General features: G+C 45.1%; 1 long non-coding RNA gene across 1 annotated transcript; it reads right to left on the bottom strand.

The window, feature by feature from the left end:
* Window positions 1-2,291: 2,291 nt before the first annotated feature.
* Window positions 2,292-13,324, bottom strand: LOC105479586 (uncharacterized). Its single transcript, XR_985977.3, has 4 exons — window positions 13,252-13,324; window positions 12,805-13,009; window positions 6,367-6,453; window positions 2,292-2,409 (listed from the first exon to the last, which is right to left on the bottom strand). It is a non-coding gene; the product is annotated as an uncharacterized lncRNA (long non-coding RNA).
* Window positions 13,325-22,310: the final 8,986 nt, after the last annotated feature.

Genomic DNA, 22,310 nt, shown 5'->3' with positions numbered 1-22,310 from the left:
CCAATGAGCAACATGAGGCTCTGAGAGTCAGGCGTCTTGCCTGAGACTACATCAATAATAAGACGGACGCTGCGTTTGGATGGACATCTGCCTGACTCCAGTCTTTATTCACTAATGATAAAGTTTGCCTAAGAAAAAAGGCAGGAAGCGAAGTAGGCAGCCACACGCGAGCTCACATGTTTCCAATGCTGCTTGACGGGCACCCGCTGAATGGGCCAGAGTTTTAATTCACCTGGCTTACGTGCAAAACTGACTCACAGAAGGCTTTCCAGAGGGCACTCTCACATCGATGGAGGACTCTCTTAACACGCTGGCTTGTCTCTCGTTCCCGGTAGACTGTAGGCGTTGAGTGGGCTGTCATGGGCACCGTTTTATGCCCAGTAGCCAGCACGGTGCCTCGCACATCACAGGCACTCAATAACTGTTTGTTGAATCCATGAAGGGAGTGAATGAGTGAGTCAACTAATGAACTTGGATATGGCTGACAGTCATGAAAGCCAGCCAACTTATTTTTCTTGGATGGCATTTACCACCAGCTGACCAATTGTGTTAAAACCATCCCTGAAGAGGTAAAATTTCACTGAGAAAACCACCCATTGTCAACCATGAGTCCCAGGAGTCTCTCTCTGTGACAAATAGCATGTGTGGCCCCCATGAGACCTTTTTTTTTTTTTCCCTGCTAGATTTTCTGAATATCCTTTTTTTTCTGACTGGCCTATAAAATGCATTGAGAAATTATGCTAATGCTAGTATCTCTCCAACCAAGTCCTACTGAGGATTGAATCTATTTTTCAAAGACAAAACTGAGTTTTAATTTAGTGCCCCCTTGACATTTTCCCTTTCAAGCACATGAAGGATGCTTCTGCGGAGGGAGAGGTCTTGGGAAATCTTTCACGGATGGCTACGCTTCACGCCTGGGTGGAGTAACCCTCAGCACGCCAGCTTTCAATTAGAAGTAAATAAATGGAGACAGCTTTGCAGTGTGCCCGATACTCTGAAAGATCAACCCCGGGCCTCGGGGCTGCCTTTCTCCCACTGCAGCTAAAAATGTTCATTTACATTTTTTTGGTGTTTTCTGAGCAGCTTTAATGTGCCAGGTTTAACCTTTAAGGCCCTCTCCCCTTCTTTCTGCTGCTTCTCCCCCAACTCCAGGCTTTGAGGATGCCACAAGCCTTGAAGCTCTTGCAGGAAACAGCTGGACCCCCTCTCCACACAAGTGGATTTTGAACTGAATTCTTTAGATGGAGGTTTGGCTCTGGTAGGATCGTGTAAAGGAGTCTTTCATCTCCCCCTCTGTGATTGTCATTCTGTTTGCAATAAGGGCAGCTGGGGATGTCTGTCCTTTGCCCATTACATCCTAAGGCAGAGGTGGATTTGGGGGGCTTGGGTTAGGATTGGGGATAGGGGATGTCTGGGGAGGGACTCCTTGCTGCGCCATTCCTCCACATTTGGAGACCCAAGGGGAAGACCTTGGCATCATTTCGAGATTCTTCTATTAGGGAACTATATCCATTAGTTATTGCTGCATAGCAAATGACTCCAAAACTTGAGAGCTTAAAACATCATTTACTCACCTTTAGCTCACAATTTTGTAGGTCAGCAATTTGGCCAGCCTCAACTGGGCAGTCCTTTGGGTCTGTGCTGGGCTGGTCTCAGATGGGCGTGAACAGCTGCCAGGTTGGCTCGCAATGGTCTCAGCTGCGATGACTGGGGCTGTCGCCATCCAGCAGGCCATCCTGCTCTCGCACAATGAGAGCTGGGCTGAGACGGCTGAGGTTGTCACTGTCCAGCAGGCCAACCTGGGCTTGCTCACTTGGTGGCGGAAGGGTTCCAAGAGCAAGCACAGAAGAGCACGAAGTCTCTGGAGGCGTCAGCTGAGAACTGGCGCCATGTCACTTTTGCTGCATTCTATCAGTCAAAGCAAGTCACGAGGCCCACCCCAATTCTGGGAGTAGAGAAAATGGCTCTACCTCTTGATGGGAAAAGCTGTAATGCATTTTGGCAATTTTTGCAATCATAACAAGGAGTGATTTTCCAAATCTGCTTCTCAAGGCCTAGGGCTTCCATGGAAAAGCCACAGGGGCCACTGTAGGTTCAAGATTAAAGTCTGGGCTGTCCTCTTACACCTTTAACCCAAGGAACTCACTTTTATCTGCAGAATATATTGGACTTCCAAGTAAGATCTCATTTGAACAAAGGTTGCCATGGTTAAAAGACATTGAATACCAATTAGTTAGAAGTAATTGTCAGGCTCTCCCTACCTGCTTCTGACCTCTGTGACTCATAGAATAGTACTTCCTGTTTTCTGATAAAAGAGAACTAGTGCCAAGAAGTAGGGAGATTCTGGCCTTGCTCATTCACTCATCAGTCTGTGCATCTCCAATCCTCATACAATCTCCGTGTTCTAGGCTGTAAAAAGAAGTGGAAGACAGTAATGCATAGAAGAGTGCAGACTAAAGCCAGGCTTTCAGGGTTCAGACCTCAGCTTCCTCAGTTGCAGTGTGGTCATAGGAAGGTTACTTAACCTCTCTAAGCCACTGCTTCTGCATCTATAAAATGGGGTGAGAATATCTATTGCCTGGATTAAAAAAAGATAATTTGTCCAGCATAAAAATTACTCAAATCATATTTACTAATTTTATGATGTAGTCTTCAAGTTCCCTTAACATTCTAGCAGATTATGTTACCTATGAAATTACAGTGGGCAGTGCCAGTTTCCAGTTCTAGGTGTTCTGGTTTGGGATTTTTTTAGGAAGGCATTTAACAAAACAAGCCTCTGCTCACTGGCCTGCCACCGAATGGTAAAATTCATCTGTTTGAGAGTCATTCCTTTGGCTGAGTACATTAAGGTGTTCTTATTTGTTAATACTTAGTTGGAATCGGTTGATTAGATCATTTTCTCCCATGAATGTTAAGCTGAACCCTAGGCAATGAGCAATGTGAACTTTGATGGAATGTTTTTCAGAGGAAGGGAAGATGACGTATGGGTGAGGAGAGAAGATAGTTTGGGCTGGCCATGGCAGAGTTAGGGGGTGAGGAGCAAGGAGGTTGGTGCCGGAATGAAGGAGGGGACCCCTTATGCTTCCGGGAGAAGTGCCAAGAGGCACTTGTCATGCTTTCCTGCTGTGCTTGGAGATGAGAGTCTTTGTATCTGGTGCACAAGAAAGGAAAATGCATCCTCCAGCTTCGCCTATCATGATTCTGAAATGCTTTCAGGTACCCCAGTCTGTGCGGGAATATTTAAAGCTGCCATGATTGCCATTTGCTGTTTGACAGGAAGAAACTCTACGCCCCTGTATGAGAGAAGAGCAGGTATTTTCCTAAGCTCCCCTGGGGCACGTTTGGTGTCTCGGGGAGGAGAATCTGCACCCTCACCCCACCTTCCTTTGGCAATGAGCAGGTCATCCATCAAGTTGGTCCTGCCCAACAGGATCTTCCAGATCTCTCGGCAGAGGATTCTACTCCACTAGGCCTAGGCAAACAGGCTCCAGCTTGCCAAGGCCATGGGCCTGATGGGAAAGGCAGGGCAAAATGGCCCCAGCCTGACTTTTCAGATGCTGCATGCAGACTGGCGTGCACTGAGGAGCAGTGCTTCATCTTGGGATGACAAGAGGTGGCCAGGGGGTGTGTGTGCCTGGATTCCACAGGCATCAGCAAACACCTGGCTTCCTTTGGTATCAGGAAGAGGTGCATCTGGCTCTCAGCCAGCTGTCTATATGGAAATATTCCACCCCTCTTTCAAAACTGCATTTTCATATCAAAGATAAACTAGGGAACTACGAGGCCCTTATTGGAGGGAGGCTTTGTCTTTCAGGATTTGCCTTAGCATTTTTTTTTTTTACCTAGCAAATTCTCCTAAAATATTTGAGAGTTGTACTTTTTTGGTTTTGTTTTTTGGAATGTCTATCATTTGTATTAAACAAGTCATCTGTGGGTGCTCACCGTGGAGAAATCTGAGGAAGAACAGATAAGTAAGTTTTGTTTACAGTGAAAAATTGCTTATAAGTAATTTTTATTAAATTATCTATTTTTGTCTTTTCATCATTTTCTGTTGAGAGCATATCCTATCATATATTTACAGAATTCCCTATGTTTAGGAATTTAGGGGTCTTTACAGGCTCCCTGCCCCTGCAAAAATCCCTGTGAGATGAGACCCCAGTTGCTGGCAGTGGTAGTGGGGTGATAACTCACTCTTTATTAACTGCCTGCTCTTGCCTGTCTCATTTCTCCACTTCTTACTCATTTCTGTTTCGCCTCCCAAATAAACCACCTGCACTGAGATCCTGGTCTCAAGGGCTGCTCCTGAGGAAACCCAAACCCATGCAGCTATCTACTGTTTTTGAGTGTACAGTCACGTTCCACAAGACGACTCTTCAGCCAATGACAGACTGCATATACAATGGTGGTCTCCTAAGATTATAATAGAGCTGAAAAGTTCCTGTCACCTAGTGATGCCTTGATGGTCCTGACCTGAGCAGGCCTAGGCTAATATGTATGTTTGTGTCTTTGGTTTTTTTGTTTGTTTTTGGTTTTTTGTTTGTTTTTTTGTCTTTTTGAGACAAGGTCTTGCTCCATCACCCAGGGTGGAGGGGCAGTGAAGCAATCATGGCCCATTGCAGCCTCAGACTTCCGGCCTCAAGTGATCCTCCCACCTCAGTCTTCCCAGTAGCTGGAATGACATACCGGAGTCACCATGCCCAGCTAATTTTTAAATTGTTTTTTGTAGAGACCAAGGTCTCACTATATGATACAGGCTGGTTTCAACCTCCTGGCCTCAAGTGATCCTCTCACCTTGGCTTCTCAAAGTGCTGGGATTATAGGTGTGAGCCACCATGCCTGGCTCTTTTTTCTTTTGTAGGGAGTGGGGTCTCAGTATGTTGCCCAGGCTCATCTTGAACTCCTGGCCTCAAGTGATCCTCCTACCTCACCCTCTCAACAAATGTTTAAAGAGTTAAAAAATAATAATAATTTTTAAATAGAAAAGAGCTTATAGAATAAGAATACAAGGAAAGAAAATATTTTTTGTACAGTTTAAAAATGTGTTTGTGTTTTGTTTTTTGAGACAGAATCTCACTCTGTCACCCAGGCTGGAGTGCAGTGGCACAATCTCTGCTCACTGTAGCCTCCACCTCCTGGGTTCAAGTGATCCTCGTGCCTCAGCCTCCCAAGTAGCTGGGACTACAGGCATGCGCCCACACACCCAGCTAATTTTTGTATTTTTAAATAGAGACGAGGTTTTGCCATGTTGGCCAGGCTGGTCTCGAACTCCTGGGCTCAAGCGATCACCCGCCTCAGCCTCCCAGCGTGCTGGGATTACAGGCGTGAGCCACCATGCCCGGTCTGTGTTTGTGTTTGAAGTGTTATTATAAAATAGTCAAAAAGCTATAAAAAAATTAAAAAGTTTATGAAGTTGAAAAGTTACAGTAAGCTAAGGTTAATTATTGAAGAAAGAAAAGTATATTTTAAAATAAATTTGGTGTAGCCTAAGTGTACAGTGTCCATAAAGTCTACCGGAGGATACAGTAATGTCCTAGACCTCCACGTTCACTCACCACTCACTCAGTGACTCACGCAGAGCACCTGCCAGTCCTGCAAGCTCCATTCATGGTAAGTGCCCTATACAGGTGTATCATTTATTATCTCTTACACAGTGTTTTTTACTATACCTTTTCTATGTTTAGATGCACAAATACTTACCACTGTGTTACAACTGCCTACGGTGTTCAGGACAATTACATGCTGTACAGGTTGGTAGCCTAGGAGCGACAGGCTACACCGTCTAGCCTAGGTGTGTAGGAGGCTCTCCCACATAGGTTTGTGTAAATGCACTCTGAGATGCTTGCACAATGATGAAATTGCCCAATGATGCATTTCTCAGAGCATAGTCTTTTCGTGAAGCGATGCATGACTGTGCACCATGGCTGCCTTGACCAACTTCGGACTCGCATACAGCTTTTCAGGAGCTCTCTTGCCTAGTGTGGATTACTCAGAGGTTGGGGCTTTCCTGATTCACTTAGGCTACGTTTGGGTGTGCCACCTGGGTTTGGCAACTTAACTTTCGGCCTCCAAGTTTCTCATCCTATACTAGACTTTCCCCAAGGCCTCCTTGTTACTAATGGCCAATGCTTGGCCATTAGTAACGACCAACCTCCTGTAACCTACTGCCATTACTAATGGCCAACCCTAACCCTAACCCTCCTTTTCCTCCTTGTCACTTTGCCCCTGAGTTAATCCTCTCCTACAATTCTGCTATCTCTTCTTTGTTTTTTTCTTATCAAAAAATCTTTAGCAGCCTTAGCCTGAAAGCAGGAGGCCCCAGGCCATACTGTGATCTAGGTGAAGGGTTTCTTTGGGGATTCTTTTTACCCAGCTCTGAAAACTCTGCTTTTTCTTGTAATCCTCCCTGGAAAGAATTTTTTTTTATTAGGTTGTCCTCTGAGGTGATGTCTTCTCCTGGAAGAGAGAAAAATAGTTTTCTTTGCAAAGCATTGACATATATTCTTTAACTTTCCTTTCTCCTCCACCTCCCAAAACTTGCCAGTTTCAGGGTCCAAAGTTCCGGATCCCTGACAAAGCATGCACCCACTTACAGATGGAATACATGAGCATTGGCCCAGGGCCTGATGCTGTCCTCGCTGAAGGACATTTGTAATCTGGTGACCTTAGTCTAAAGACATGAGCTTAAAGGTGGGAATATGGGGCACTGTGGCGGGAAATGTTTGTAGTGACCTTTCAGGAAACAACATTCACATTTTGACAGGAGGATGCCTTGGCTAGCTTTCTCCCTTCCTTCTTTCCTTCCTTCCTTCCTTCTTTCCTTCCTTCCTTCCTTCCTTCCGTCCGTCCGTCCGTCCGTCCGTCCTTCCTTCCTTCCTTCCTTCCTCCCTCCCTGCCTTCCTCCCTCCCTGCCTTCCTCCCTCCTTCCCTTCTTTCCTCCCTCCCTCCCTCCTTCCTGTTTCCCCCTTCCCTTCCCTTCCCTTCCTTTCTCCCTCTCCCCCTTCCCTCCCTCCCTCCCTTCCTTCCTTCCTTCTTTCCCTCTTTCCTCCCTCCCTCCTTTCCTCCATCCTTCCCTCCTTTCCTCCCTCCCTCCTTCCTGTTTCTCCCTTCCCTTTCCTTCCCTTCCCTTTCTCCCCCTCCTTCCCTTCCTTCCTTCCTTCCTTCCTTCCTTCCTTCCTTCCTTCCTTCTTTCCTGCCTTGTCAAGAGGGGTAGTATGGTTGACTCTACCAGTTACTAGCTCTGTAATCTTGGACAAATTACTTAATCTTTCCATTTCTCTGCCTATAAAATGAGGTTACTAATAAGATTGACCTCACAGAGTCTGTGAGGATTAAATGAGTTAGTATCTATGCCGTGTATAAGGTAGTACCTGGCAAAGAGTAATCTTTCAAAACATATTTGCTCTTTTTGTTAATTCATTCATAAAATAAATAAAACACCTACTGCTTGACAGGTCGTATGGCAACAGGGCGGACTAAGCCCTGAAGAGCCTAGTGAGGGAGCTAGTGTAGAATATGGCTACTCAAGCTGCCTTGAGATGGAAACCGTAATTTTAAGTTTTCTTTCTTCGTTACATTCAAAAATTCAGCCTATTTTAGCTGGGAAACTGAGCACTGTTCTAGGAAGCTGTCCCTGATAAGGGCAGCAAGCATCATCTCAACTCAAGAGTGCCAGAATGAAGGAGAGCAGAGCTAGGCTTCTGGTAGCTGATGATTGGGCACTGGTTTCAATGACTCCCAAGGCCTATTGGGAAAGAAGATAACAGAGAGGTTCTAGAAGGGGCTGGAGTGGGGCCTGAGGCTCTAGGATGGATGTCCATGAAAGGGGTTCAAACGGTAATGGGTGGACAAGTGAAGGGGTCCTGCAAGGGCTCTAGTCCCAGGCTCAGTGTTCCCAGCTGCTGGCCTCACCTGCTCTGGAGCAGGTGCAGCAGGCTGGTTAAGAGTATGGACTCTGGGGCCTGGCCGTGCAGGTTCAAATCCCTGCCTCCCCATTAACAAGCAGCGGCCAACTGCATCTTCCAAAGATGCCACAGCTCATCCCATGGACTCTTCTCACAAGGTGGCTGCCACTCCTCCCACCAGAGGAGGATGTCTGTGTCCTCTCTCCTTGAATATGAGTGGGGGCTCGTGACTCCTCTGACCAAAGGACTATGGCAGAGGGGATTCTATGTGACTTCCAAAGCTAAGTCATAAATGATCTAGGGTCTTTCTGGCTCTCTGTCTCTACCTGGGGACACTCACGCTTGGAACCCAGCCACCATATTTTAAGGAAGCTGAGGCCACATGGGGAGGTACATCCAGGCATTCCCGCTGATAACCGTTACTAGGCCCTCAGGCAACAGCCAGTATCAATCATCAGACTTGTACGTGAAGGAGCCTTCAGATTATTCCAGGTGCACACTATTGAAATGTCTACCTCATAGCAATAGTGACTTAATATATGTAAATAATTTAGACATGGCACCAAGTAAGTGCTATGAGTTCGCTATTAAAATTGCTGTTATTGCTGCAGTTGTTACGATCACATGTATTCCATGTGGTCTGCAGGCATCTGCAGGGTGGCCCCATCTACAGAGGGCTTTCCCAGTACTAGCTGGTGACACAGGCCATGCCACCCCTGACAGGCCAAGTGCACTCTACAATGCCCCAGGTTACCCATGACTCAAAGAGGGATGCTGGACACGTAGCAGAAGAAGTCGGGTTTTCAGAGCTGAACTTGTTAGGGGGAGCCAGAACTGGGCAGAAGTGAGAGCCTTGGGTGGGACAGTGGTCAACGACAGCAGAGTACACTTATGTTTTATTTTTTAGAGACAAGGTCTTGCTATGTTGCCCAGGCTGGTCTCAAACTCCTGAGCTCAAGGAGTCCTCCTGCCTCAGCTTCCCAAGTTGCTGTGATTTCAGGTGGGAGCCACTGTGCACAGTAGAGTTTGACAGATGCTCAGATGGGCCAAGCTTGGGTGGTAAAAGCCTACAGGAGGGACTTTCATCTTAGTCCTAGGGGGCCATAAAAAAGGGTATCAGAGAAAGTTGAGTAGGAATTGCCCAGTGAAAGAGAAAGGAAAGGGGATTCCAGGTGGAGGGTTTTGTGCAAACAAAAGCGTGATGGGGAGAAAAGATTTCATTTCTGAGGATTTGCAAAGCTGAGGGTGCTAAGAGTCTATAGAGTGATAAGTTCAAGGGCATTCTATAGAACCAGTGGTCTGCACTCTTCAAAATGCCAATATCATGAAAGAGAAAGAAAGGCTAAAAAACAGCATTAGATTAAAAGAGAAAATACATGCATGTACACTAAATGTAATGCCTGGTCCTAGACTGGCCCCTGGGTAATGAGAAGTGGGAGTGGTACAAATGACATTATCGAGACAGTTGGAGGCATTTACATATGAACTATGTATTAGATAACAGGTCAGAATAGTGCATTTTGGGGGGTGTTGATTTTGAGGGGGAGGGAGTAGGGGAGAGCCATCTGGGGTGCTGGGTATTGATACTTTCATCTGGGTGGTAATTACACAAGTAGGACTTGAATATTTAGCTGAATGTAAATTATACATAGTAGAAAAATAAACATTGATATTAAATACAGTTCTATTTTCTCATATAAAATGATGTCCTTTTCTAAGGAAATGCATGCTGAAATACTAGGGGTAAGTGGGTGTGATGTCTACAATGAACTCTCAAATGTTTTAGGGGAAGACGATATTTATTTAGACAGCAGAGTGATACAACAAATATGGCAAAATGTTAATTGGTGAAGCTGGGCAAGGGGTAGAAAGGAGTTCCTTCTATTCTTCAATTCTATAAGTTACTTCAAAATAAAAAACCTTAAAAAAATGAATGGAGAAACAGAACGTGCAGGCTGGGCGGGGGGAGGGGAAAGAGGGAAGTCTGGAAGTCAGGCCGCCCGTTTTATCGGAAGGGACATTGAGTTGTAGAAAGGCTAAATGGCTGGTCAAGGGTCAGCGAGCGATTAGTGTGGGCTTTGTGCCCCTGACCGTACTTCTGAGACCCACGTCTCGCCTTTTTCCAGTCAACCAAAGGGTCCCAGGAGGGAGATGTGAGTGTTAATATATGGCCTCCGATGTGGAGAAGACCTCAGGGGTGTAATTTTACAGAGCTCCTATTATTTCAGGTTATCACTAATGTGAGTTGTGCCACGAATTCCCCATGCACGGCCCTGAAATTTGCCCCATATGTTTGTAAAGGTTGATTACATCTTTGGGAGCTTTTTTCTAACATGAACAGAAGCTATTAATATATAGTTGCAATTGTTGCAGCTCATTGGGACCAACTGTCTTTTCTGGTGTGTCATAAAAGGGCTCTATACCTGATATCTGAAGGCAAACAACCAGGTACTGACAATCTATTGATTTCAGATGATGTGTAATGCCATCATTTCTTAGATAAGAAATTAGGAGAAAATCTCTCTTTCCCTTTCCAAAGGAGAGCAACTTAGTAAAGAGTAATGGAATCCTGGTTAACTATGGGGCTAGGCTTAAAAAGGAGTCCCCACTCTCACACATTTTAGCAGCAGTATAAATTGGTACAACCACTTGGAAAAACTGTTTGACAGTAGCTAATATAACTTAATATATGCTGGGCTAGGTGCAGTGGCTCACACCTGTAATCCCATTTTTAGAGGCCAAGGTAGGTGAATCACTTGAGATAGGGAGTTTGAGATCAGCCTGGCTAACATGGCGAAACCCCATCTCTACTAAAAATACAAAAAAAAAAAAAAAAAAAAATAGCTGGGCAAGGTGGTGTGTGCCTGTAATCCCAGCTACTTGGGAGGCTGAGGCACAAGAATCTCTTGAACCCAGGAGGCAGAGGTTGCCGTGAGCTGAGATCATGTCCAGGTACTCCAACCTGGGTGACAGACAGAAACTCTGTCTCAAAAAGAAAAACCCAAACTAACAACAACAACAAAACAACTTAATATATGCTGAGTAAAAGCAATTCCATGCTTGTGCACTTAATGTAAGAGAAATAAGTATGCATGTTCACCCAAAAACACTTTCAGAAATATCCATAGCAGCTTTATTAATAACATCCCCCAAACAGAAACAACACAGAAACTGTGGTGTGTTCACGTATGGAGTCCTACTGAGTAATGAAAGAGAATGAAATACTGAAATATGCAGTAACATGGCTGAATGTCATAGCTACATGAATACCAAAGAAAACATTCAGGGTGATTCTATTTAGTTGCAGTTTAGAAACAGGTGAACTGAATCTGTGCTAATAGAGGTCATTTTAGAGGGTGTTGATTTTGAGGGGGATAGAGTGGGAGAGAGCCATCTGGAGTGCCAGGAACGTTGATGCCTTCGTCGGGGTGGTGATTACACAAGTAAAACTTGAGTATTTAGCTGAATGTAAATTATACATAGTAGAAAAATAAACATATTACAAAGATTTCTTCCCACTGGTAACGTTGTCTTGAGGGGCTGAAGAATGGGACATCCCAATGACTGTGCTTGATAGCAGCAATCTGGGGTTGGTTGTGTCCTCAACCCCATTCTACAATGGTCAATTGCATATGCTCTTGCCCACGTATGCTGGGCAACAGTCACCAGTCAGCCATGGCTCTGTCAATGCCTGTGCATTAAACCCGTGCCCTCAGGACTGCTTCCACCTGGAGGACAAAGGCCGAGGCCACACAAGCTCTAGGACAGCAGGCAGCTTTTCTCAAACATCAGTGTGTAAAATAATCACCTGGTGATGCTATAAAAATACTGATTCTAATCTAATAGGTCCTGGGGGGGTCCTAACATGTGTTTCCAATAAGCTCCTAGGTGATGCTGATGCTGCTTGACCAACTTTGAGTATCAAGGCTCTAGAAGCCGACAGGCCAGGGTAAGATTCTAGGCTCTGCCATATATGAGCTCTGTAATCTTTGCGGGTTTTTTTGTTTGTCTGTTTGTTTTCTTTTCTTTTCTTATTTTATTTATTTATTTTGCGATGGAGTCTTACTCTGTCACTCAGGCTGGAGTGTGGTGGTGCTATCTCGGCTCACTGCAACCTCTGCCTCCCGGGTTAAAACAATTCTTGTGCCTCAGCCTCCCCTGTAGCTGGGATTACAGGCCTGTGCCACCACGCCTGGCTAATTGTTATATTTTTATTAGAGATGGGGTTTCACTATGTTAGCCAGGCTGGTCTTGAACTCCTGATCTCAGGTGATCCGCCCGCCTCAGCCTCCCAAAGTGGTGGGATTACAGGTGTGACCCACCTTGTCTGGCCTGAGCTCTGTAATCTTTGCCAAATTACTTGTCCTCTCTGAACTTCAGTTTCTTTTTCCATAAAATGGTGGGGGTGTGATGGCTTAGCTGGGGTGGAGTGGGGAGGGACAGGCAAGGCACCCATCTCCCAGAATGGTGCAGATTAAGCATGATAATATACATAAAGTGTTTAGCACAGTGCCTGCCCTATAGCAAGCACTCACTAATTGATAACTCTTGTTATATTATTTTTAATAAAGAAAAAGGTCTGGGTCATAATTTGGAGAAAGGTGAGTGAATGTAGTTAATGAGGGCAGGAATGAATGAGCACTTCCCTTGTATCTTATCTAGGAAGGATATTTTCTCTTACTTCTTTTTCTTCCACTTCATCCCATCATCCTTTCCTTGAATTCATTCCCTGGGTCTTCACTATCAAGATAAGATGTGTTTCCTCTTCATTCTTCCTCCCACCCCAAGCCACCTAAAATCTACCAAAGCTGGAAGAACTCAGGCAGAACTGAAGCTTGAAGCCAGACATATTGTCAGATTGTGCCCGGAGGTGATATCTTTGTTAAGGAAACATCCTCCCCACCTTGGCTGTTTCTAGTGGGGCGGGCTTGGCCCTTGAGAGTAGAGGTCCACGGCTGGGTCTCCACGTATGCCCACGCCCAGCTGCCCTCCTCAGAAACCGCCCATGCTTCTCCACACACAAGGCCCCTCTGGAGGAAGACATATGTTTCTCAATCTGTGGGGCTGTCAGTTGGCATCTTTTTCAAGAACTGAATTAACTTGTCGTCCTAGAGGAAAAAAAGAGAAGTGCTTTGTTTTGTCTGTAGGGTAACAGGCCTGGACTGGGTCCAAATTTGGGGGTGCTCCTCTTTCAGTTGGAGGTGAGGGAGCCATCTGATTGGAGCCTTGAGGCTGGGGGAGCTCTAAGTCACAGTTTGGCTCAATTCTATAAAGTGACATTGTGTTTAGTGAGTGCCAGGCACAAAACCAGGCACCAAAGGCTCAAAAATAGTTAAACAATGGTACTTACGGTGGAGCAGGGAGACAGAAGAGAAGCAACTATAAAGTCCTAAGATAAATGCCTAGGTAGGGATGTACATGACGTGCAGAGAATGGGGAAAGACCGGAAGGTGTGGCAGCCAGTCTTCAAGATGGCTCTCAATGACACACACTGCTTGACATTCATGCCGTTGTTTAGGCCCTTCCTGTGTTGAGTCTGGGCTGGCCTATATAACCAACAGAATGTGGTAGAAGTGACTCTGTGTGACTTCCAAGGCTAGGTCATAAAAGGCCTTGCAGCTTCCACCTTGGTCTCTCGGAATGCATGCTCTGGGAGAAATCAGCTGTCATGTCAAAAGTCTGACTATGCTGAGGCCACCATGCTGTGAGGAAGCCCAATCCAGCCATGGGAAGGCATCACAAGAAGACACAGAAATACCATCTCCGTAGCCAGCTTTTCCACCCATCTCACCCAGGCAAGCGACAGGTGTGTGAAGGAGCTATGTTGGATGCCCAGTCCAGTTGAGCCTTCAGATAACTCCAGCCTTGGCTGCCATCTGACTGCAACTGGCTGAGAGACCCCACATGAGAAACTTTCAGTGGAGCTCAGTCAACTCACAGCACCTCAAATAACCATGAGCAATAAGAATAGTTGTGTTAAGCTGCCAAATCTGGGTGGTTTGTTACACAAGGACTGATAGAAGGAGAAGGGTTTCTGGTAGAAAGGATGTTGAGGGAGGGAGTAGAACAGTAGATTTCTGGATGGGGAGCAGCATCCCATGAAGAAGCGCATCTTGGAAAACCACAAAGAAAGGAAAATCAGAATAGGCTCTTGAGGAATTAGGAACGGTTAAATATTAATAGAGAGCAAAGGCCAGGCAGAGAGAAGTGAGGAGAGCACTGGGAGAAGTGGGCAGGGGCCAGACATACGGATTCTGCACAGGGATTTAAACAACATACCATGTGGTTTGTGGGAGCTTTGTATTTACTTAGAATTTTGAGAGGTGAAGATGTGAACTCCCCCTATAAATCTCCCTATGGCTGCTGCTATTATTGTCTTCAGCAGCTGCGACAAAAACCACTCGGGAGACTTGGTGAACACAAACGCTGAATGGCCTCGTTGGCTCAAAGAAAGAGGGGAAAGGGCTAAACACTGTTCAGAGTTCTTCCACTGCTTTCCCCAAGTCTGGGAAATGTCGCGTGCCTGAGAAGTCCTAGATTCCATTTTAGCAGCAGCCAGAAACTACCTTCCCTGGATTGACGATTTATCCACAAAGTACCTGCCCAGCAGCACTGGGAAATATGTGATTTAAATGATGCTAGCGTCAAGCCAGGTCCTCCCTACAGTCTCACTGGGGCCTATTTCCACCTGCAACCCTGGCTAAAAGGGAAGAGCCCAAGGGAGGACAGTCCCCATGGCTGTAGTTTCTCCTCTGCCATGCCATCTAGTTACCTTCGTAGGCTTCCACATTCTCTACTGTAAAATGGGGACAGTAATGCCTATCTTACCCTTAACTGGAGAGTATTAAATGAAATACTGTGATTCAAGTAAGCAGCAAAAACCCCACGTACAGGGCCCACTCAGCAAATGGAGGCCATTGTTAATATCACTCTTGCCTTGGTGCTCTGGTCTTATACCCCGAGTCTGCTCTCGAGGTAGCTGATACAGAATAAAGGCGCTGTCCTTGGCCAACATAGCAAATGGATTAGGCCATTCTTTGTCCCAGCATACGGACGGCCTCACAGTCTCCGGCAGCCACTAATATTAATTAATAGCGCACATTTCTTGAGATCTCACCATGCTACAAATGAGTTTTCTCTTGTAATCCTCTTAAAAGTCCTGCAGAAACATTTTACTTTTGAGAAAACTAAGGTGGAGCAAGGATAATCTACTCAAAGCTATGAAGCCAGGAAGAGCTGGGACTGGAGTTGGAACACTCCAGAGCCTGCTGCTTAACCACTGCCCTGCACTGCCTCTCAAAGGAGTCTGCCCTAGAAAGGAGGAGCACAGGATGAAAGCGCACACCACCTCCCATTGTTCTCAGAAACTTAGATGAACTGTACATTGTCTTTGTTTAGGCATAGCCCGTTCAATTAGCATGCTGGTGATTTTATCTTTTCCTACTAAGTCCAAGTGTTAAAGCAACAGAAGGAGGGCTCTTTTAATCCCAGTTCCCCATAATTACTAGTGAGAAATAGCCTCAGAAAACGCCATACCGTGTTTTGAGGTTTTGAGGAATTATCTGGAGCTTACACTAGAACATTAAGTCAATGAGGACAGGAACTCTGTTTTCCTTACCTCTGTACTCTCTGTACTTAGAGCAGTGCCTGGCCCATAGTAGATGTTCAATACATATTTATTGAATGGGTGGGTACAGGGTCTACTTCTCCATTAGGCCTAATAGACACAGTGCCTGAGGCCCAGATATTGTTAGGGGTACATGATAGCGTTGTTATTTTCCTTTACAAACAAGAGAAAAAATAAGTATAAAAAAAGTCAATACATAACAATGAATCCAGCCTAGAAAATATTCTTTATGCCAATGCAGTCATCAAATATAATTTTTATTTTTTTTTAAGGAAGTGATGGCCAACCTAGCCAGGAGAATTCTAATGCAGTCCTGAATGAGTGGGGCTTCTGTGTAAATGCCCAGTTGGGTACAGGGTCAATCTTAGACAAGATCCATTTCTTCCCATCTGTGCTTTAGGAAGTAGAAGTGCAGAGCAGGCCATCTGTGACACCACATGTACCCAGTGGCTCATTCCTTTCATGTCCACGGCCTCCCCACAAGGATGTCCTCTCCTTTGCACCAGGGACGATTGGACCAGTATGCAACCCTGACCAGGGACAGCCAATAGGAGCTGCTCAGGGGCACAGAGCCGGGCAGGAAATGCTGTGCCCAAGAGGTGCTACAATCAGCAGTGCCAATCCAGAAGGATTGAAGCTGAAATATGAGGAAAGAATCAGTAAATAGTAAAGAAGCTAGAAAGACACAGTGAAATGGAGACAGAGTGACTGGGTTGTGAGAATTGTGGAATGGAGTGAGGATGCCTCAACTCTCTCTGCAGCTTGGGCTAGCTGATCTAGTTCCTGTGTGGACTCCAAACACAAGACCCACCTGCATTTACTGAGTACCTTCTATTTTCTAGGCCCTGGGCCAAGTGGTTTATATATATCACCTCATTTAACCTCCCAACAACCCTATAGAGGTGGTTTTATCTTTATCATACTTATCAAATGTGGAAAGGAAGCTTAACTCATTTGTTCAGGGTCACATAGCTAGTAACTGGAAGAACCAAGCCTCAAAAACCCAGCCTGTTGGACTCCAAAGTCCACAATTTAACCAACAAACCAACTTGCTTTGTCAAATTCCAAAGTCTATTCCAGACTCCAGGAAGCTCAGCAGTTCCCCTTTCTTGGTTTCTCTTGAGATCCCTGTTATCAGTATGTTATATGTGTCCTTGCAATTCACTGGAGTAATGGCTTGAGGTAGTCTGAAAATCTGTTCTTTATCTGCAAAAGACCAACAGTCCAGAAGGTCAAGAAAGAGAGAGGACCTGGGGTAAACAACAGGTAATAAACATGAAAAACAAAAACAAACATGAAAAACTGGTGAGGAGCTGTATATTGGTGAAGAGAAGCAGCTCCAGTTTGCCAGGTCATGGTGAGAATGAGCTTCCAGTAGTCAGAAAGAGGCCAGATTAGGGAGAGTCCAGAGAAAAAGACCAAAGAGGGTTGTTCTTTCCCCCCATAGACAAGGGGCTTCAATGGTAAGAAACAGGAGGAAGTGTGCACAAAGCAGCATTTAAGAATGTGGTTGGCAGAGCCAGGATGAATTTGCCACAGAGAGGGAAGAAGCAAGAGGTTACTTTTACAGCAGTAGGAGAAAGATAACCAAGTGTGAACTTTGATGGTGGTGTGGGGAATGGGAACTTTGATGGTGGTGTGGGGAATGGGAACTTTGATGGTGGTGTGGGGAATGGGAGGTAAGCCTGCTGCATGGTAAAGAAAGACTGCAAGGAATAATTAGAAGAAGGCAGAAAGGGAACCAGAGGGAGGAACCATCTGTGATTATGTCCAGAAAATTAAAATCTCAGTGGCAGAGATTTCTAGTTGTCCACGATATCCTTTTGCCCCTTCTTATAAAAGCTCATAGTTTTTAGCTGGGTGTATGACTGCCTAAGTAAGATAAAGGCTATATTCTCCAGCCTCCCTTGCAGTCTGGTGTGGCTATGGGCCTGTCTCCTGCGGAAACGGATCTGCCCTAGTGTCCCTGCTGGACTCTTTTCACTGTCTGGGAGCAGCCATGGGAAAAATGGTCTTGATCACCGTGTGGTGGTAGATTCAGATTTGGAGAGCAGCAGCTGGGGCCATTAGTCAACTACCTTCCCCATCACAGGAGATCTGAGAAGGGCAGTTTTGTAGCTGCCACATGCTTTCCATCCATTTGTTGTTGTTGTTGTTTTGTTTGGTTTGTTTTTTCATTTTGTTTCTGTGCTGGTTCCAGGCTCAGGCAGGCTCTCACCTAGTGACCACAAGATGGCTGCCATAGCTCCAGTATGACATCTCACTGGGTAAACCAATGGGAAACAACATCTGCCTTTTCCCCAGCACCCACTGTGAAAACCTCATTGTGTCTCATTGGTTCTGAATGAGTTACATACTCACCTCTGAACCAGTCACTGTGACTAGGGAAATATGACTTGCTGATTGACTGAGGCCTAGACCACAGGCTCCACTCCTAGAAGGAGGGATGACACTCTAGCCAGATTCTAGAGTCAGAGTGTAGGGGAGGGTGAGTCCCCAAAGAAAAACGGAAGGTGAGGGAACTATGCTGGGGAGACAACAACAAGATGTCCTTAATAATAGTGTTAAATGTCCTCACACTTATTTCCTCCTAGAACCCTATTTGCTGAGTTACTTGTGCACAACACATATTGAGAGATGCTGGACCTTAGAAATATAAGACATGAATAATATCTCTGTAATTACACCTTCTGCTTATTTTTTACAAATGGGCCATTCGAGTTAGGAATGGTAGCAAAGAGAAAATCTCCTATTTATTTATTTACTTGAGACTGAGTCTTGCTTTGTCACCCAGCCTGGAGTACAGTGGTGCAATCTTGGTTCACTGCAGCCCCAACCTCCTAGGCTCAAGCAATCCTCCCACCTCAGTTTCCTGAGTAGGTGGGACTACTAGCACGCACCACCACACCTAGCTAATTTATTTTTTATTTTTGGGGGCGGAGGGGTCTCGCTTTGTTGTCCACCCTGGTCTCTAACTCCTGGCCTCAAGTGATCCTTCTGCCTCGGCTTCTCAAAGTGCTGGGATTACAGATGTGAACCACCACACGTGGCCAAAATCTCCAGGGGAGATGGGGCCACATGGTTGATGAAAACCTAAGAGAAATTCTATTCTCTTAGATATTTTTATTCCAAAACAGATGAAGAGTTTGCCAGATTTTATGTATTTTTGGGAGAAAGATAATGAGACCCCATAAATTACCCCAAAGTGTCCTTAATGACCTTTCCATTGCCTCTCAAGTACCCCTGTAGCCTCCTTGATGGGAATCGATTAGGAATCTTCATTCTCCTCTTATCACTGACGGCACCTCTGGGAAAAAAAAGGCCCTGCCCTTCCCTCCCACTTGCTGTAGGGATTAATGTCCAGATAAGATCCTAACAGAAAGAAACAATTTGGGTTCAGCTGTTGTGAACCAGTGGGGCTAGGTGGCCAGCATTTAAGATATTATGTCCTGGGCATGTGTGAATTGATAATATCTTTATTGATTCTGAGGAGTTACATGACAATGAAAGCATGTTCAAAAATATTTATCACAGAGTATTGTAGCTCACCGACTCCATTTTAAAATTTACAGAAGATAAATCATAAATGCCGTTCTGGATTAATATTCTACATTTTCTCTTTAAAATAAATAAAAAGATTACAAAAAATGATAAGAAAACCAGTAACAATAACACTGAGTCCTTTCTGTAGGCAGGCACTCTGCTAAGTACTTCATATGCATTATCTTGTTTTGTCTTTACAATCATATAATGAGGAAGGTAATATTATTGTTCACATTTTACAGATAAGAAAAATTGAGGCTCGGCTGGGCGTAGTGGCTCATGCCTGTAATCCCAGTACTTTGGGAGGCCAAGGCAGGCAGATCACTTGAGGCCAGGAGTTAGAGACCAGCCTAGCCAACATGGTGAAACCCCATCTCTAGTAAAAATACAAAAAATTAGCTGGGAGTGGTGGCAGGCACCTGTAATCTCAGCTACTTGAGAGGCTGAGGCAGGAGAATCGCTTGAACCTGGGAGGTGGAGGTTGCAGTGAGCTGAGATGGCACCACTGTACTCCAGCCTGGTGACAGAGACAGACTCCGTCTCAAAAGAAAAAAAAAAAAGAAAGAAAATTGAGGGTCAGTGAAATTAAGGAACAAATTCAAGACTATATAACTAATAAGTGAAAGAGTCAGGGCTGGGCATGATGGCTCACGCTTGTAATCCCAGCACTTTAGGAGGTCAAGGCAGGTGAATCACTTGAGTTCAGGAGTTTGAGACCAGCCTGACCAACATGGTGAAACCCTGTCTCTACTAAAAATACAAACATTAGCTGGGCGTGGTGGTGCACGACTGTAGTCCTAGCTACTTGGGAGGCCGAGGCAGGAGAATTGCTTGAACCCAGGAGGCGGAAGTTGCAGTGAGCTGAGATCATGCCATTGTATTCCAGACTGGGCAACAGAACAAGACTCCATCTCAAAAAAAAAAAAAAAGAGATTTTTTTTTTTTCCAGCAGATGTGGGTCTCACTCTGCCACCCAAGCTGGAGTGCAGTGGTGCAGTCATAGCTTATTGCAGCCTCAAACTCTTGGACTCAAGCAAACCTCTCACCTCAGCTCTCCAGTAGCTGGGACTATAAGCACACACCTGGTTTTTTTTTTTCTCTTTTCTTTTCTTTTCTTTTTTTTTTGGCCAAGGTCTCACTCTGTCGCCCAGGCTGGAGTATAGTGGTGCAGTGGCGTGATCTCAGCTCACTGCAGACTCCACCTCCCGTACTCAAGTGATCCTCCTGCCTCAGCCACCCGAGTAGCTGGGACTACAGGCATGGACTACCATGCCCGGCTAATTTTTGCATGTTTTGTAGAGACGAGGTTTCACAGTGTTGCCCAGGCTGGTCTGGAACTCCTGGGCTCAAGGGATCCACCAACCTTGGCCTCCTAAAGTGCTGGGATTATAGGCGTGAGCCACTGCACCCAGCCTATCAGAGTCAGAATTTGAAATCGGGTCTAGTTTCAGTATGTATGTTCTTAAAATTACCGTTCTATACCCTACCACTTAATGATACAAGCTTTTCTCCCCCTAGTTACCTATCCCATAGGAATGCTGGGTGAATCGAATGTACTAAAATGTGTAAAGATATCAGACACTTCCCAACCTGCAGTAACTGGGCCATTGGAAGCTGTAGGTTTTGTTTTGACCAAACTCTTTGTTTATTGTCACCTTTGACTTTTGTGGAGTGGCATTGCCAGAGATCCCTGATGCTTCTGTCTCCCTTGAGTTGCCAGACCAGACCCAGTGACATGTACCAGGCTTTTGCCAGCTCTCGCCCCCCACTTATAAGGCAGGATCCAGGCTTTTTACTGAATCTTCCCCTAGTAAGTATTTATAGAAGTCATTAGGGTGCCACATATGTGCTCATAAATGTGAACAGTCAGTATCTCCTGGCATAAACCACTCTATTTCCTTTCTCCTGCTCTGGCCTCCTTATTCTGAGCACCCTTGGTATATGAGGTACCACTGCTGCTTTCCCTGTACAATTGGGTACAGTTGTGCCTGATGCAGGGCACTGTGACTTCCCATCTCTGCTTTGCTGGTGCCCCCCAAGGACCTGAAGCTGCTGTGTTTTCAGGAATCCTCAGTGGGCAGGAGTCCTCAAGTGTCATCCCCCGTATAGTATAGTAATCTGTCGGAGAGCATGAGGAATTTGAATAAGATATTTTGGGTAAACTTTACTAAAGTGTAGTATGTATATAGAAAGAGACATAAATCATAAGTATTCAGTTCCATCGATTTTTCATAAAATGAACCCATACATGTAACCAGCACCAACATCAAGAAACAGAAGACTCCCAGCACCAGAGAGGCTCCTTTGTGCCCCCTTCCATTAGCAAGGGTAGCCCCCCTTCCCCAGGGTAACCACTATCCTAATTCTTTGTTTTGAAATGGAGTCTTGCTCTGTTGCCCAGGCTGGACTGCAGTGGCGCCATCTCCAATCACTGCAATGTCTGCCTCCCAGGTTCAAGTGATTCTCCTGCCTCAGCCTCCCAAGGAGCTGGGACTACAGGTGTGCACCACCACACCTGGCTAATTTTTTTGTAGTTTTGGACTTTTTTGTATTTTGTATTTTTTTGGTAACTTACAATTTATGTCTTTTTCTGTATACGGATGGGGTTTCGCCATGTTGGCCAGGCTGGTCTTGAACTCCTGACCTCAGGTGATCTGCCAGCCTTGACCTCCTTAAGTGCTGGGATTACAGGCCTGAGCCTCCGCTCCTGGTCCCGCTATCCTAACTTCTAACACTATAGATTCTGGTTGCCTCTTTTAAAACTTGATATAAAAAGGAATCATATAGACTTTTTAAAATCTAGTTTATTTTGCTCAGTATTATGTTTGTAAGATATAGTTACATTAGTGAATACAGCTGTAGCTTGTAATTTTCATTTCTGTGTAGTATGCCATTGTATGGATATAGCGCATACAATGTTTAGTTATCCATTCTAGTGTAGATGGGCATTTGGGTAGTTTCCAGTTTGGGACTCTTATGAATAGTGCTGTTGTGAACATCTTTGTGCATGTCTTTTGGTGAACATATGCAAGCATTTCTGTTGGGGATATATACATATGTGTGTGCATGTACATGTGTGTGTGTGTGCACATGTATGTATGTATAAATTGTTGCCAGGTCATAGGCTATGCATATATTTAGCTTTAGTCAATACTGCCAAACAGACTTTCTTGCTTTTATTTATTTATTTATTATTATTATTATACTTTAAGTTCTAGGGTACATGTGCACGACGTGCA

Source organism: Macaca nemestrina, chromosome 2, assembly GCF_043159975.1.
Source record: "Macaca nemestrina isolate mMacNem1 chromosome 2, mMacNem.hap1, whole genome shotgun sequence".
In the NCBI taxonomy this organism is placed as follows: Eukaryota; Metazoa; Chordata; class Mammalia; order Primates; family Cercopithecidae; genus Macaca; species Macaca nemestrina.
This window is presented reverse-complemented; position numbering and strand designations above follow the sequence as displayed.